Raw genomic sequence first — 15,821 nt, 5'->3', positions numbered from 1 at the left:
ACCTGTCATGATCTTATACTTGAAGGTGTAATCATTCTTTGTGTTATGTGTTTAGAATCCATTTAAATGTGTAAACCCAATGGCACAGAATACATTGGACCTGGTACTCTGCAAGTACACACAATTAACCATTGGCTCTAATAACTTTTTTTAAAAGTCCTTAAACTTGTGCGAAGAAAATTGACTGTAACTTCATGAAGTGCCTTTTGTTTGATTTGGTGCTCTAGTTCATTTACCACTACTACAGACCAAGCTAGATTTCTGAGTTTGGTGTGTCATACTGTACTATGTCAATACTTAGATCTTCCTTCTGTCACTGTACTTCAGTACTTACTTCATCTTCTTTAACCAGTAGCATAGCTTTGTGTTTCTTCTTAAACTCTATAAATAGTTAATTTTCATTCTGTGAATTAGATTTTCTGCTGTATTCAAAAACTTTACTTGGATGTCATTTATCACTAGGTTAATATAGACAGAACATTATGATGTGTCCTTTCCATCTTTGCTCTTTGTGTTGTTTCCTTATCCTAAAACATTAACTTGTCTCAAGGTGTTGCAGTATGCTTTTAGGATATAAAAGTATGCTGAAGTTGTAATGATTGCTTAAATTGAGCACTCTTCCAAAATGGTGTAACTCTTTGTGTAACCCTTCTTCTTCCCAAGGTTCCTCACTCTTATCTGTATCTTTGGAATGTCTAAGAGATAACTGAAAGGTCATCTATTGGTTGTTAACCCTTTGTTATAATTGGTTGTTTGTAAGACCTCCTGAACTCCCACTGGTCACTTTGTGATCCCCTCCAAAGGTATTTAAGCTGATACCAGAACAATAAAACCCTCTCTGCCTGCTTCTCTCAAGCCTGGCTGCTGGCATCCATGGTCTCTCTGGGGGGCCATGAGGTGCCACGGGGTAAAGGGGAGGGGAAGGGAGCACCGCTGCCCCTCGGAGCACGGGGTAAAAGGAAAGGCCTCTTGCTCTGGGGTTCCCTCTCTCTATCCAACCTCAGCATTCGTCATCAAGGCTCTTCAGTCATGATGATCTCTTCAGAGGGCTTGGATTTAGGGCATTCTATCATTCCTTTTTAGTGAGATCTTCCCTTTAAGCCTTATTCAGTATCAGTAGTTTGTACTGTTGTATCAGTGGCTCACCATTTAGATGAAAAATTGGGATGAGGCATAGTTCTATGAACCTCATGAAAATTTCAGGTTTACCTTAAATTGGTTTAAATCAGATCAATTCTCATTTTGGGTAAATGTAGGGAAGAGAAGTTTTCAAAAGAAATAATGGTGTCACACTGAGAAGAAAGAAATTGTCCCACTGGATTGGGAAAAAGGCTTTTCCTTGTGGTGTTCCTTGCAGCATATCCAACAGCAGCATCAGCACACTGTTCCTCAGGTAGACCAAACCAAAGACTGAATCATTATTTTTGGAGGCTACGGGTTTCTGTGCCATCAATTCACTTTCTGTGTCTATTTATCATCCTTTATTACCTTAACAAGATTTTTATAATAAATTCCACAAAAGAGTTTATATAAATCAGTTTGTATAATTGATATACATAATAATTGGTGTACTTAAATTGGCTCACTGTCCTAGGCAAAGCATAGTCCCTTGAACACAGGAGTTTCTAACATGCAAAGAAAAACCTGGCATAGTTTGGGACTAGTAAACTCTATGAAGGCATAGAACTGTCACAAGATGAAGAGGAATAGCTAATCTGTGCATTAAGTTATGTGTGTCTTCTCCTCCTGTGGTAGTATTGAAGTAGGGAAAAAGTGGAGGTTGAGGGATGTTGTGTTTTTTTTTTTTAATTTTGGAGCAGAGATAATGTTCTAAATGCTTGTGACTTGCATATAAAAATAAGCAGTTGAGTTAGAAATTTGGGAGTAATCTATGGAATAATTTAGAGTGGTTACTCTTTTTATAAATTACTAACAAGTACATAGTAATGTTTATGGAGGTTCTTTACTATTCTGTTCCGTGGTTTGTTTACTTGAATAAAACCAGAATGTTAAAAAAGGCCTCTAAGGGCAGAAGAGGTGATTAATTTCTCCAGGAGACAGTGAGTGTAGGTCAGTAACATTGTCTTGAAGGAGGGCTGTAAAAACAATTAGAGCCTTCAAGATCAATTTATTTCTTATTTTATTCTTTAAAAAAAGAAAATAATTAAATGCTTTTCTGTACATATATTATAACTCTGTATAGAGCTGTATAGAGCTGATAAGAAAGAAAGCAATGTGAACTTCGACAACAGAGATGTGTGAACATCCCCTGCCTGATGTTTTCAGTCAGAGTAAAAACAGATTTCCCCAATATTTTTCTCATGCTACTAGTCAAATAATGAACTGGTTTCTTGATCATATTAGATAATCCAAAGAACTGTTTTCTGCATGTTTGTCCTAAATTATTTGAAATACCACTGGTCTTTTGTACATGGGAAAACCATGCAACCAAGGCATAAACTTGGAAGGAAAATGTTTGGAGATTTTCCCAGGATGGATGAAGAAACAAGATGGATGACCCTCTGAATTTAATGGCAAAATTGCCAGTAAGTTTAGCTTTTGACAAAATAAATATTCAGAGGTAATCAAAAAGGCAAGTAATGACAGCAATAGGAAGGGCATAGTGTAATTGTCACTGCACTTCACAAACAGTAAGCTGCTTTCATGTCCGTGTCAAAAAGTTATATGGAATTTTAGATAGTTTAGGGGAGGATAAGCATGAACAAAATGAGGAATAGCTTTTTGTGCACAGAAAAAAGTAAGTAATTTGGAATCAACATCTTGGAAAAGGAGAAGTAATAGGATTTTAAAGGCTCTGACTGACACAAAGAACAGAGAATAGAGAACAATTAGTCATGCTTATATCAAAAAAATTTGGCACCAAATAGACTAACAAGCAGGAAATTTACACTGCTTTCTAAAATTTAAACAAAAAGATACCCCTACCATAGGATGATTTGAATACCGAGTATGCATATGTTAAAAATTAATAGAGAAATTCATGGATGAGAGGTCTGTCAAGCAGAATTAAGCACTCTTACAGAGAAGCAGCCTCCAGCTCAGAAGCTCCCTAAGTATGGGAGTGCCAGAAACAGACAGGATTTGCAAGAAAAGCTTGTTTTTTCCAAAGCTTTGTTTTCCAAAGGGTTTGCTGTTGGCATTCAAAGGTCAATATACAAAGTTGCACAACCTTTCAATCATTCCAGTTACCATCTTTCAGTTAGTTCACCTCAGTATGCCTGCTCTTAGAACATCAACAAAGGCTGGTGTTTTGTTGATTTGATAGAGTTAGAGGGTAGTCTTCATGGTAAAGGTGAATTTCTTCTGGCTCAGAAGACTGATTCAAAGCCATTTACATTATTTAAACCTACCATATGGACTGCATAAAGAATCCTGAACATTAAGGGCTGTCTAGCAGCACAAGAGAGGTTATTTTTATATTATAAAGAACAGTATGAACAGTTGAACCTCATCTCTAGCCAACACCACACCCAGAAGCATAGAAAGTTGCTTTTTATTCAGTTCAGGAGCCAGACTGGAGTGAGTTCAGGGAAAGGTCACCAGGGTGGCTGGGTCTGGACCACTTCTTTTGGGTGGAGAGGTGAGGGAACTGGGCTTGTTCAGCCTGGGGAAGAGATGGCTGTGGGGCCTCAACAGCAGGCTGGCAGGGAGGTTGTCTAGACAATGGAGTCAAATGGGGCACAGTAGGAGAAGAGATAAACAAGACATAAAATAGGAGGATCTAACTGGCTATATGGAAGAAAAAAAGTGTAAGGACAATTAATCAGTGGAGCAAATAGCCCAGTTAAATTTTGTAATGCCCATTTTTGAAGGTTTACAGGACTTGACTGATAAAACCTTGAGCAAGCTGGTCTGGATTCATTGTGACCCTGCTTTGAGCAGGAGATTAGACAAGAAAGGTACCAAGAGTCACTTCCTACCTGAACAAGTCAGTGGTTAACACCACTGACATGACAACTGTATTTAGATAGAAGATAACATTTTGGAGAATGCAAAGGAAATCATTATTCTTGGTAATTGCATCAGAAATTGAATAGTAGGACAGTAGCACAAAGCAGTGTCCCAGAGAGGAGGAATGACATGAGATTACAGCTGCTGACTGTGAAGTTTTATCATTTCGGCCTTTTTGATCAGTAGTGGCATAGCAGTGTAGTTTTGACTTCAAACAAGAGCAAATTATTTTACTTTTTGCTATTTCTGTCCTATCTAAAATGTATAATATGTAACTAAAATTTTGATATGTAATATGTGGATCGTGTGATGGTTGTCAGTGCATATGGATACAATCAAATACTGCTCTGTACATGCCTGTATCCCAAGGCAAAATTTTAAGCAGGTAGAGTCAAAAGACACTGATTATGGCACTGGAACAGGCTGCCCAGAGAAGCTGTGAATGCTCCAGCCCTGGCAGTGTTCAAGGCCATGTTGGATGGGGCTTAGAGCAACCTGGTCAAGGGGGGGTGGAACTAGATGATCTTTAAGGTCCCTTCCAAACCAAATCATTTCATGATTCTACACAAACCATGCAGAGCCAGGCCTGTATCTACACAGTGACGATCAATCTCTGAGTCTTTATTCAGCAGTGAAAGTTCTGCCATGTATAATGTTTATTTTACAAGACTCAAAGAAATTCTAGGGATTCAAGCTACTACCAAGACTTAAAATTCCCTATTCCGAGTAACAGAAACAGCAGAGAAGGATATATGATACAGTAGTACTTTTTCTTCTGTGTTCTTGACAAGGATTTAGTTCAACATATTCTTCCTGTTTCATTTATTTCCTGCAGATGAACTCGTTTCCTTTGTGTGTTGCAGCTGAATAATCATTGGAGTAGTAGGGGGGGAAACACAGTGGTAATTATAGACAAGGTGTGATGTCAAAACTCCCCGGTTTTTAATATATAAACCAAATAAATTTTAATTAATAATTTCAAACCACCGCACTCTTAGATGTAAAAATCCTGTTGGAGTGGCCGGAGCCTTCTTGCTTGGCGTTTCGGGGCATTTTCCCCTTTCCCCCAGCAGAGGGCTCCCGCGGTGCAGTTCTCCAGAGCCGTTTCCATGCCCGGTGTAGCCAGCGCGAGGTTTGCCAGAGGTCTCAGCAGAGCTACATCTTGGAACTCCTTACTTGGAGAAATTTACCATTTCTCCAGAAGTTTTAGCATAGCAAGAACTTAAGGAGTTGGTGTGTAATAGATGAGTGATTTATATTTTTCAAGTTAAGGATATATCAACTTTAAATCCAGTTTTTCAAAACTAAAATGGGTTGTTCCAAATCTTACTTAGTCTGTCAGGCTCTTGTCACTGTTGATGGCACCATTGCTTTCTAAAGCATTCAAGTCTATAATTCAGTGCCGTCACAAAAATTTCCATTTCTGTAGATATGCACAACTAAAGCATACCTAAACTCTGCTATTTCTTCACTATTATATATTCAAGAAGGAATCCTTTCATTGTATGACTGACTTATCTAAAACATTCTTTCCCATATTTGCAACCATAGCATTTCCATTCTGAACCTCTGATGAACTCAGTAATTCAAAAAGAGATGGAAAATCATAATAAATCTGGTCATGTTGATCTTTTCACCTTCATCTTCCAGTCTCTGTTGATCTCTTATTTGTTGCACGTCAGACATGCTAAGAGGAGCCTGTACACTCCTGTCTCTCTCTTATGTACTGACAGACCCAAGTGACTGTTCTCATTCCTTTATTCCAGCAACTCATTTGTTTTGTCCTTGAAGTGCTCAGTTCATTGGTCAGAGTCTGTCCCCCTTTTTGGCACAGCCTATTAAAATAGAGAATATCCTTCATAAGCCAGTCCACAGACCCTTTCTTCATGTCTTAAAATACCCCTTACTACTAATTTTTGATTTAATACCCAAAGTGCCATGCCACCAGTTAATGGTCATCAAGTGATGATTCCTGAATTTTTTCTACATCTTATTTATATCTCTCTTTTATAGAAACATTTAGTACATATTTGTATTAGTGTAATTCTCATTGCTTTAATTATTTCATATATTTTACATTGTGTTTTAATCTTTTTAAAATGGAATAGGCTGCCCAGAGAAGTGGCTGAGTCACCCTCCCTGGAGGTATTTAAAAGACGTGTAGATCTTGCACTTAGGGACTTGGTTCAGTGGTAGACATGGCAGTGCTGGGATTGTGGTTGGATTCGATGATCTGAAAGGTCTTTACCAATCTAAAAAATTCTACGAAGTACAAAGTCTTCAACATAGTAATACAGCACATGCTGGTAATTTAATATTTTATCTAATATGGAAATGCAAACCAAGTTCTGCTGTTCTGAATGATTAAATCTTGAGATTCTTCCTAACATTTACTAAAAAGTGATATAGAAATGTACAGATTTTATGAAAAGTTATGCATTGTAGGTATCACTTCAATAATTATGCATTTTTGTTTTGTGTGTATATTTGTTTCAATATAAAAAAATAAACTTTCCTCTTCTGTTTCTTCACTGTGTTATCATTTGCTTTCTTATAGTCACCGAAGAAAAAAAGACCATGAGAAATTTTACTCTTTTCAAGGTAACTGTTGGCTGTAACGTCTCCAAAGTTTTAACCAGAGGAAAGAAGCAGTGCACAAAAAAACCAGATGCATAGGCCATACTTTTTTGTAGAGGCAAAGGACATCAAGATATCTCACAAAGCACATTTTCAGTCACTCTGAGAAGAAAAACTTTGGTGAGAATCTGGTGTGGAGTTGAAAATATGAAGAGGAGTGGAACCCAGATGAGTTGATAGCCAAATTATTGTGTGTTCTATGTTGACTGCATAAAAGATGTAGAGCAAATACACTCTGCAAAGAATTTGCTTTCTTTGTTAGCATACTTGATATTACAGGAGGGTATTTAATGGCATGGGATTGGTCTTTGATTAGCATGGAAAAAAGAAGTCTTCCGGACATCTAATAGCAGCCTTCCAGGACATAGTGGGAGGTCATTGAGAGAAATGGAACTGAAGCTGTTCAGAAGTATGCAATGGGAGAATGACACGTGGGCACAAGTGGAAATGAGAGACGTTCCAACTGGATATGAAGAGAAACCTCTTCACCATGAGGACAGTCAAGGAGAGGAGCAGGTTGTCTGCAAAAGTTGTAGCATCCCTCCCAGGAGGCTTTCAAGACCTGATTGCTTCACTACCTGCTGCTGACTACTATTTTTGTAGCACACCATACCAGTACTCTTACGCTGGTGAAGACATTCTGTTGTAGATGTTGCTTAATTTTCTGCCTCCCTTATCTGGTTTCATCAGTGTTATTTTCAGTTTGTTTCTTGTATTAGGTATCAGTTCAGCTTTGCCATGTTTGGGCATAGTCTACACTGGGTGGACTCTATAATATTACAGGTCATTTAGCAGGTACCTATGTTGTACCTTGTTTTCTACAGCATCAACTTACACTTGTTGATCTTACATAAATAAGTTCAGTTTTAATTTTATGCACATTTAAATAGCATACTCAATGTGTGATATTTTCTAGAAGTTTACAAGTTGTTTTAAAGCACTTTCCAGGGTATGACCATTTGAATAATGATTGTTATTACATTCAACATCATTTTTGCTCATGTGTGGTTTCATGTTGGTCACCATTGAAGCCTTAGCCATTGAAGATGTTATTAGGTTTTATTCCATTTGGGGTTTAGTTGTGCTGACTTTTGGCAACATTCGAATAACACACTATACCAACATGTTGAAAATATGAGCACTTCCTTTAAAAACACCTGACGCATCCATAGGATAGACTTTTAATATTGTTACTAGCTATTTTCTCCTTCCCAACAGGAGTTTTCTAGATATATCTGTACTGTTTTTTGAAAATGTTCCTGTGACTGACATTGAATTGGACTGCTTCTATACATAAAGCAGGTCTGCAAGCACTATTCTGGTTCACATTTCTGGATGAGAGAGAGCAGCTCTGAATGATGTTAGTGACTAATCAAGTATTTTTGAAAAATAAGCAGTTACAAATTAGAATGAGGCATTGCTAAGCAACTTAAAAACTTGTTTCAGTCCTACTTTTCCCATTCCATTTTTCCACTTTTAAAAAAAATTAATGTTCTCACATGTAGTTAGAACATTCCCTTAAATTTTGGAGATTGCTCAGCTGGCTTGCTGCAAAACTATCATATTACTGCTAGATAAACATCATTAAATTGAGTGCAAGGCTTTGCTTTCCTTGGCTAGAAAACATTGTGAATAGCTTGCTGTTGACATGAAAATGATTGAGGAGGAAATAATTGCATGTTCGTTTTTGTAAGGTGATTTAGAAGGCCCAGGAAAAAGGTGATACAGTGAAATCAAATATAAGATTTCACTCACAGGACCAAATACTGCAAGGCTAAGCTCACTGAGCAGTATACATAATTCTGGAAAATGGGAACTCTTTAAGAGACGTAACAACAGCTTCATGCACACTGTGATGGCTTACAAAAAGATGGGTTTTAACAGAAAGAAACACTAAATAGCAGTAATGTAGCTGTGTTACTGCTTTATATGGTATTGAGGGCATAACTATGCCATTGTGTTAGCTTCTACTGTCCAAGCAGTCTGCTTTCTAATTTATGTCAATGAGCAGGAACAGTTCCAGAAATAAACCTCAAACCAACCAACCAAAAAAAACCACCTACCACAAAACCACAGTGCTTTGTAGTGAAAAACAGGTGAAATGAAACAAAAGCTCTACAATCCATCTTTGTTATTCAGAAAAAGACTTGAGAATAGCCTACGTTTGTACATGGAAATAAGACTTCTGGTCTTATTAACCAGCCATAAGGCTAGTTAAAAGATAACAGATAAGGTATATCATAATCCAAAGGCTGAAGCCTAAAGCTAGAAAAACTGGGAAAACCAAGTCACTTGGGAAAAGAAATTACATAAATATTGTTACAAATGTTACTATTAGCCTAGATACGTGGTAGAATCTTTATAATTCCATATATTTAAAACTAGATTATGTATTTTTTTTCAAAAAGAAGAGGTATAACTTGCCTAGAAATTAGCAATTTTTCAGGAATGACTGAATATCATTTTATGGTCTAGATTATGAAGGAAATCGTAACCTTCTCTGCAAGTAATGTAGTGTGCCTAGATGGAAAATGTCTTCTCTGGACACAGTGCTGGGCAATGGACTCTAAGTGGCCCTGTTTGAGCAGAAAGGTTGGACCCGATGATGTCCAGAGGTCCCTTCTAACCCTGGCTGTTGTGTGAGAAGTGTCAACAGTATCAGACTGGTACAGAGAGAGAAAGCCAAGCAAGAGCCATGAAGCCAAGGAAGTTACAGGAAGGCTTCTCTTGCAGTAAAGGTAAGATCCTAGCCCAAGTCTCAGTGATGACAGTTAGGAGAAGAGTTTTTGAGCTCTTTTTGAGAGTTTTTGAGCTCTGAAATGTAAGTAGCAACTGAAAGCTCCAAGATTTTCAGGATGGGAAGACTTATGATGCAAAGATACAGTGGATGTTGAGTGGATATGTGTTCAAACCTTTTTATTTAAACTGTTTCACCTAGTAGACTGAGCTACTTCTATTTAAAGAGTTACTTTGTTAAAGCTTTAATAAAGTCCATTTTTAGATATGATAAATATTTTAGTTTGATAAATTCCAAAGTAACATACATGTAGCTCCGCTTCAAGAACTTTTTCAACATGTAATCAGGTGCAGAGATCAAGGCCTGGAAAACACAGTGATGGGTTGCAAAGCCTTATTCAAAACATAAAGGAGAAAAAGAGCAAGCTATTCATCTTGTTCATTTGTTTTTGGTGTTGTGTTTTTTTTTTTTTTCCTTATCATGTTATTTAGCTATCTTTCTGTTATAACTGAAAAAAAGATGTAATTTAATCCATAGCTAGCTGACAAGAACATCAGTGGTCTGTCTGGATATCCAACATCAGGAATTCCAGCAACTAATTCCAGCAGGAGAGGAAAATAAAGAATCTACACACAATGAGGTCTGGAAAGGGATGAGAAAGCAATAGAGAAGGAAGAACCTCAACCATACTAAACAAAGAACGAACAAACAAAAACACATTACCAAAAAAAAAACAAATCCCCCAAAAAACTGTATTAACTGCAGCATACCATTATGGAGGCTGTTCTAATCCAGATGAGAAAATAGTGGATTCTTGGCTTCTATATAATTTTTTTCCTAGTGTCTGGGTCAAAAAATTTTGTTGTCTTTGTTGTTCAGGTTGTACTGTTACCACTAAATGCAGCACAGCCTAGGATCCACAAATGTCTTTCTGGTATATTTATTTCTTCATTGCCCTCTCTCTGAGGATGACAGGATGCACTGGTAATACCTTCTGTTTAGAGTGAAATCGTGGCTTGATTGAAATCTCTGATACTCCTAGCTCACAGCAACAGCAACAAAAGGGAGGTCATAGAAAGCAGGTGTGACATTCTGGCCCAGCTGAAGTTTATACCAAAGCATACACTGACTTAGTGAAGCCAAAATTTCACTCTAAATAAAAAAAACTTACCAACGCTTCCCATGCTCACTGGAAAAACCTTATTGTCCAGGGCCTAGATCTACTTGCAATAACTTTCTAGTTCTCTTCCATTATCCAGTGGGATCCTGGGGTGGAGTTATATAGCAGTGGTCTCCACAAGAGGAGAGAATGACCTTGTGCTAAGAAAGCAAATCTGACAGCAGAAGGCAACGTCATTAATGAAACTGGGATTAGTCTTGCGGGAGAAAGTTTTTCTCAGGAAAAACAGTAAGAAAAGAAATGAAGAAAATTTTTTCTAGATAAGGATTTTTTAACATGTTTAAAAACATTTCAGTTTTTAAGTGAACCATAGTGACATCTTCCTGTTTTCAGTGTTCCTTTAAGCAGAAATTAAGTAAATGAAGCTATTTTCAGGGAGTTTTTGCATAGTATTATTTTAAAAGTGAAGGGTATTCCTTTTATTTTAATTTTTCCTGGCTTGTGGTGTTCTTGTTCTTAATGCTGATAGGTTTTCAGTAAATCGTTGTCAAAGGCAATTCTCAACGCTCTCAAATTATGAAGACATTTTAATACGTATTTTAATTTCAGAGAAAAGAAGGTAAATACTACTGAAATATGGGGAGAGATGGGGAAATTATGGTTTGATTATGTATTTCTTAGGCATCAAAAGCATACCCCTTAGCTACATCAGATCCAGTCCTTAATTCAATCTGATATATAGTCTTTCTTTTGTCCATGCCCACTGACACATGTGGCATAAACCACATAAGAATATTTCATTGTTGTCTCGATTTATTGTTAAACAGAAAAACTTACAGGACTCCCAAAATTGATAAACATCTAAAAAAAGAACTGTCTTGCATAATATTCTACACTGAAAGAGATTAAGTGAATCTGATTGCATCAAGATTAGTTTGTGTTTAATTAACAAAGAGAAAAGGATTCTAGCCCATGGGCTACTCTATGTCAAACAATACTCTAGTATCCTAAATTTTACTTCTGCTTCCTTCTTTTTGTCTCACTGCCTCAGCTCCTGATGGTCATACTGGAAAATAATTCGAAGATAGAATAGAAACAAATCACTAAATTAATTTGATGTTTTATTTTTTAGATATTTTATCTCACTTAAGTGAGCAGTAATGGCCTCCCATTGGCTAAATATCATCCTGTCTCCCACTCCTTTTCCTTGTCTGGTTTTCCTTGCCTTGTCTGTCCCATCTAGAGGCTGCTGTCATAATGCAGGTAAGGCAAAAGACTGGGGAGTTTGGTGGGACAGTGTATTTGAACTCAACATAAGGGCAATGGCACAGACTGAGAAGTATTTAAGATTTCTGGACTGATTTATGACAAGAGAAAAAATATAATAGGGTGGGGACCTGAGCAGTTACGACCTGTCTGCACTGCCTGAGACCATCTAGAATACAAGTGGAGAAATTGTAGTATTTATCTTGAGTAGCCTGAACAGTATTTTAGAAATTGTAGTATTTATCTTGAATAGCCTGATAAAATCACAGGAGTGGAAGTTCTCCACTGAAAATACAACCTAAATTTTTACCTTCTCTGATAATAAAATTAGATGATATTTAAAAAGGATATGCACACCTTTACTGTAGGCCAAGATATGTTCTGTTAATGAAACTGTTGAGGAGAACTGCTCTGAATGTAAATTCAAGGTCCTTATGTAGATGTAACCGAAAATTATTATTTAATCATGTCTCGTACAGGCAAAGCTTGTGGAATATTCATTTAAGTCCTCTGTACATAGAATTTGACTCCGGTTATTGGTTTCAGTCCAATTTACTCTGTGAACAATTTACATCAATATAAAAATGTGTTGTAGTAGTGTAGGTCATTTTTGTAGTTAATTTTTATCCATAAAAAGAATATAAATATTTCTAAGTATATAAGACTATCTTATCTAAAGATGTCTAAAAGCCATGCTGTTCCTAAAGTTTATTTAAGCTTGTTAAATGTTTACAGATTCTACAAAACCTTTAACCAAGCATGAATTCAGTTCAGAAACTTAACTGTCGGGTTGAAGTTAGGAACACTGTCACTCTGAAATCAAGACAGACACTTGCAAAGAACAGTTAATTCCAAATCTGTATTTCCCAAGGGAAATTACAACCTTAATTGAGACACCTCAGGTGCCTTACATGATTTGCATTCAGATTTCACTCCACTTGCTGTTTGCTTACATGTTATCGGTAGGAACATAACTCACTTCCATGATTGGCCTACACTAATTGAGAATACTTAAAGCTGGATTTAAACTTGTGCTTAAATTACTTTGGGCTTATTAACTTTGTGGTCTTTGCACCACAGAAACACAATCATTCAAGTAAATATGTGTAGTCCTTTGTCTTGCTGTAATTGCAGAAGTGTGCTTGGATGCAGACAGCTTCATTCTCAGTGCACTGGGAACATTTCTCCAGCAGTTTGCTTTGCTGTACCACAGGCAGCCATGGGATACACTCAGACCTCCTACTGATTTACGTAGTAAAGCTCAGTACTAGAGAGGACTCAGAAGAAGGCTTGCCAGCTTTGCCATTTGGAACTAGGCTAGTCTAATTTGGCACTCAAACCTAGGTTCTGATGGCAAGAAATACTTCTGTGGGGATGTAAAGACAAATGTGTGCCTGGTTCAAGCTCTTGTTTTCAGTTATGTATACTTCTACTTACAGGCCTTCTGTGGATAGTCTTTTCTTCTTTTTTTTTTTTTTTTTTTAAACTCCCGTCAACAGGCTGAGTTTATTCATCTTCAGCCTTTTTTTTCTAATTTTATTCTCTAGGAGTCGAACCCTCTGCTGAAGTAAATTTTAAAGTTCTCTAAACACCAGTGAAGTATCTGTAACCGATGAACAGTTCCTTAAAGAAATAACCTCCATTCTAAGTTCTGGGAAACTGAACAATATTGCAGTAGGACAGGCAACCCCAATGTTGCTGTGAGGAAGAACACGACGTGGATGGAGAAGGGGACCATATGGAGGTTTGAACATAGCTGGTTCCAGCATTAATAATTGGTTCCAACACAATTAGTAAATGGCTAATTGGCAGGATTAAGTACTCCGTTAAAATAAGCAACAAGATATATCTGGATCACACTTAGCAGGAAAGGGAAGAAACCAAAGCAGTTCCTAGCAACCCCAGGCTTCATCAAAATGGCATGTTCATGCTAAATCATGTGGCCTTGCTCCAAAATTAAATTTCTCCATTGTGTACAAACCAGATTTGACATGCCAAAAATAAACAATTTAGGGACTGATGCAAATGTTAGGCTTGATACAACTACCTAGCTACATTTAAGACCCTTCCATTTATTTAAAGAGTGGCCTTTCTAGGAGCTAGTATTGGATTTTGCATTCCTAGTAAAGAGCAAAATTTATTTGAATTGCTGTGCAAAAACATACAGTCTGATAGGTTCATCCTTTTGACTGTCATTTTCTATTAGTGCTCAAATCCTCAGCTCCCAAAAATACATATATACACAAGGTGACATAGGATGTTTATTTGCAATATGTATAGGTCAGTAGACTAGTTTAGAGAGCCTGTGGCAGCCAGGTTGTTTTTTTTTTCCTTTTTTTTTGTATGTACTTCGGTCTTACTTCCAGCTGCAGCTTTTTAGATGCTACTGAATTCATAGTTCTTTTACATCTGAGATCGTAACTAGATAACTTTAGGCAGACACCAAGCTTACATAAATCTGTAAAACTACTTACTTAAAAGTATAATAGTTAAATCCTGAGAACTTTTACTCCTAGAAGAGAGGCAAATAAAGTATGTGGATGCAGAGATACCAATTAACTACGGACTTTATTATGACTTTCCAGATTATTGTGCCTATTTATTCATCAATAAATATTAATAAAATAGTTGTCATTTTATTATTTCACTTTTATCTTGTTTGACAGTATTAAAACTGAGCATGCAAATAGCATAATGGTAAAGAGCTCTGCATAAACTCAGAATTCTGGATGTCTTAATATAATTGTAGCTACTATGCTGATAAAAATGATGGTCATATGTATCAGTTAGTCTTGCACAGGCAAATTTATAGAAGTTACTTTCTGAAAATTTGAAACTATTCATAACTAGACCTGAAAGTGGGTTATTTATCATTCTAGTATTCTGTTTGTAAATAGCATTTGGACAAATTAGCTGGCTAGAAAGTACACAGCGGTAGGAGACAGAGAGAAAACACGCATAGAGTATTCAGCCTTCTGATCTGAAATAGAGTTGCCCATTAAAGCCTGTAGGGCTCATACAGCCTAGTCTTTTTATAGGATCTTAAATTTTGATGATACCTTTCCTTTGCTCTTCACCTTCCTTTTCCTAATATTTGAATCATATAAGTTTTAAATTAATATACTGCACTGATGTAAAGATGTTTTCAGGCTGTGTAGGATTTTAGCATATTCATACAGAAATATTGGGCAAGCCCCTCTACTTCCCACCAAAGCTGCCTAAAACCTGGCTTTGATCTTTTCATTATGTGTAATGACTTTTAAAGACATATGGATACTTTAGTCTAAAACAAGCCAGAAGTCGTGCTTTGACTTGTTTTGCCTTTCAGCTTTTCTCTTCCCTAATCAGCTGTTTGACCACTTTTTTTCTTGAACAATTGGAAAGCCGTCAAAAGGCACATATTTCCTGTGTTACAGTTAGGATGGATTCCATGTGAAAGCAGGAAAAGAAAGAACAGCAGTGGTAAATGTTATTTTTTAATGATTTTATTGTCTATGTCTTTATGTGGTTCATGAAGCAATAGAACTTGTGGCAAGCTGTTTGGAATACGGCTCTCTCTATATATGAATTTATTCATGGGAAGACAAAGTAAAGCACGCCTTTTAATATATTAAGGACATACACATTTTGACACTATTAATCTTAGCATTGTTTCTCTAAGCCTGGACTGATGCTTTACAGAATTCTACAAATCCAGCTCTATTTCAGGTTTGAATAACTTGACTGAATTTTTGAACACTTAAAGAGTAGTATATGCCGAGAAATGTATTTTTCTGGAATGGTAATGAATACTTTACAAAGCATATGATAACAGCTGTTGGCATGTTTGCAACTGGTAAATATAAGCAATATATCAAGAGGTGGATTTATTTACTTTGAAATTTATGTATTTTGAATTAAAATGTCACTCATTAAAAATGTGAAATGTATTAGGACCAGATGCAACTAAATATTATAAATGATACAATACCACTTTTTTTTTTTTTTTTTTTTTTTGAGATGGGGTTTATCAGTGGCATTGGAATTGAAGATGAAGAACTTTTTTTTTTTTGGTTGCCATACCATTATACTTACTAGCAATTGCTTATT

This window comes from Myiozetetes cayanensis, unplaced genomic scaffold (assembly GCF_022539395.1).
Source record: "Myiozetetes cayanensis isolate MyiCay16 unplaced genomic scaffold, myiCay2020 scf2-11, whole genome shotgun sequence".
Classification (NCBI taxonomy): domain Eukaryota; kingdom Metazoa; phylum Chordata; class Aves; order Passeriformes; family Tyrannidae; genus Myiozetetes; species Myiozetetes cayanensis.
The sequence above is the reverse complement of the archived record's forward strand: the minus strand, read 5'-3'. Positions refer to the sequence as shown.